Consider the following 3,030-nt stretch of genomic DNA (forward strand, 5'->3'; position numbering starts at 1 on the left):
GGGATGGTATGGGGAGGGAGGAGGGAGGAGGGTTCAGGATGGGGAACACATGTATACCTGTGGCGGATTCATTTTGACATTTGGCAAAACTAATACAGTTATGTAAAGATTAAAAATTAAAAAAAAAAAGAGTCAAACATGAACGACTTGGTGACTAAACCACCACAACCACCGCCACTATCCCTCTGATGAGTTTCAGTTCAGTTCAGTTCAGTTGCTCAGTCATGTCCGACTCTTTGAGACCCCATGAATTGCAGCATGCCGGGCCTCCCTGTCCATCACCAACTCCTGGAGTTCACCCAAACTCATGTGCATCCAGTTGCTGATTAGATGATTAGATTAGTAAGTGATTAGATTTCTCATCCTATGTTGTCCCCTTCTCCTCCTGCCCTCAATCCCTCCCAGCATCAGGGTGTTTTCCAATGAGTCAACTCTTCGCATGAGGTGGCCAAAGTATTGGAGTTTCACCTTTTGCATCAGTCCTTCCAATGAACACTCAGGACTGATCTCCTTTAGAATGCACTGGTTGGATCTCCTTGCAGTCCAAGGGACTCACAAGAACCTTCTCCAGCACCACAGTTCAAAAGCATCAATTCTTTGGCACTCAGCTTTCTTTACAGTCCAACTCTCACATCTATACATGACCACTGGAAAAACCATAGCCTTGACTAGATGGACATTTCTTGGCAAAGTAATATCTCTGCTTTTTAATATGCTATCTGATGAGTTTACTATTTTGTAAAAGGATTTTTAATTCTTTACATTCTCTAAACTTCATAAGAGTCCAGCAAGGTTAGTAGGAATGGGGAAAGGATCCTTTTCTTGTTTTGAACACAAGGAAACAGAGACACAGCTCTCAGTGTCCTACATGAAGTCATATGCATTTCAAGCTGCAGAGCCAAGACCAGAATTCAGGCCTTCTGACTACAATCTGGTGCCTTTTCAGCTCCGCCAGAAAGCAAATCAGCAGGGAGGATGCTGAACAGCTTCTAGTTGTCAGAAAGCCGAGTTTGCAAGCAGTTTCTGGAATGGTAGTGATGACAGCAGGTGAGACAGGGCAGCTGTTTTTATCAGGTTATAAGTCTGTGTTAGCAGCTTCCACAGAACATCCTTCATTTACCCTGGAGGAGTTAGTGAGAGTCACCTTACTTTCATTGGCACCTGAGGTTTTGCTGCGATGTGGTATCGGAGCAATGGGAACTGGCACTTGTGATTAGCAAAATGAATCCCTGGGGAGAAGTGCCAAATGATGGTAGGGAGACAGAACATAAAACAAAGACAAGCTCCTTCATATTTTCATCCCACTAAAATTAATTTAACCACTATTCATACATCTGCTGTCCTGAGTTAGGTATTAGGAACAAAATATGAATAATGAACTATAAAACTATCAATAGTTTTGATTCTGAGGTGTTCACAATCAACTGGGAAAGAGATCAAAGCACCTCTGACAAGTACTGTCTTAGAAAGCTATACAGAAATTGTAAGAAGAGGGACAGGTTGCTTTGTTTTTTGTGTAGTAATATTTAAACTACCCCTTGAGATATGAGGAGCTTTTATCACTGAAACAGAAGTCGTAAGGGCATAATGGATGACATGTGTCATGGTCAGGGAATTCTAAGTGGTTCATTGTAGCTAAAACATATGGTGTAGGGACTGGGGCTGGAAGGGTGGCAGAGAGAAGTAGAAGTGAGAGATGAAGTCTGAAAGGTATAATGGAATCTGACATCAAGATGGAAGTGAAGGGCTGAGGAATTTACCCTTTCTCACAGGTGGAAGAGAAAGGTTTAATCAGGAGAGTGACATAATCAGAACTGCCTTAGAAACAATTCTGGTTCGCCATGAAGGTTAAACCCAGAAAAGTGATGCTAGGCAGGCATGAAAAGGTAACCCAGTAAAGCAATGGGTGTTTCCTGGATAGGAGAGCGGTTTTTGTATGTTTTTCCCCTTACATTTGCTTCTACTCTTTTATGTATTTGTTTCCCCAGTAGTTTACAGGCTTTCTGGAGACATTAGTGCTGTTTCCAAATAGTTTAGGCGTCATAGCCAATGGTCACCATTAATATTCATGGCAGACCATACTACCATTTAACATGAGTAATTAAAGATGTGTTTAAACAGTCCTGAGGTCCAGGAGTCTCGGGTGGAGGCATGGGTTGATGGTGGCCTGCTGCTGGGCTGAGGGCACTGAGTGTAGCAGTGCATACATGGGACCTTTTGAAGGAGGTCACCATAATCTTCATTACTTTCACCATAGTTTAGTTCAGTTCAGTCGCTTAGTCGTGTCCGACTCTTTGTGACCCCATGAATTGCATCATGCCAGGCCTCCCTGTCCATCACCAACTCCCGGAGTTCACTCAGACTCACGTCCATCGGTGAGTCGGTGATGCCATCCAGTCATCTCATCTTCTGTCGTCCCCTTCTCCTCCTGCCCCCAATCCCTCCCATCATCAGAGTCTTTTCCAATGAGTCAACTCTTTGCGTGAGGTAGCCAAAGTATTGGAGTTTCAGCTTTAGCATCAGTCCTTCCAATGAACACCCAGGACTGATCTCCTTTAGGATGGACTGGTTGGATCTCCTTGCAGTCCAAGGGACTCTCAAGAGTCTGCTCCAACACCATAGTTCAAAAGCATCAATTCTTCGGCGCTCAGCTTTCTTCACAGTCCAACTCTCACATCTATACATGACCACTGGAAAAACCATAGTCTTGACTAGACGAACCTTTGTTGGCAAAGTAATGTCTCTGCTTTTGAATATGCTATCTAGGTTGGTCATAATTTTCCTTCCAAAGGGTAAGCATCTTTTAATTTCATGGCTTCAATCACCATCTTCAGTGATTTTGGAGCCCCCAAAAATAAAGTCAGCCATTGTTTCCACTGTTTCCCCATCTATCTGCCATGAAGTGATGGGATCGGATGCCATGATCTTCGTTTTCTGAATGTTGAGCTTTAAGCCAACTTTTTCACTCTCCTCTTTCACTTTCATCAAGAGGCTCTTTAGTTCTTCTTCTCTTTCTGCCATAAGGGTGGT

The sequence above is a fragment of the Bison bison genome, unplaced genomic scaffold (assembly GCF_000754665.1).
Source record: "Bison bison bison isolate TAMUID 2011002044 unplaced genomic scaffold, Bison_UMD1.0 scf7180017860491, whole genome shotgun sequence".
In the NCBI taxonomy this organism is placed as follows: domain Eukaryota; kingdom Metazoa; phylum Chordata; class Mammalia; order Artiodactyla; family Bovidae; genus Bison; species Bison bison.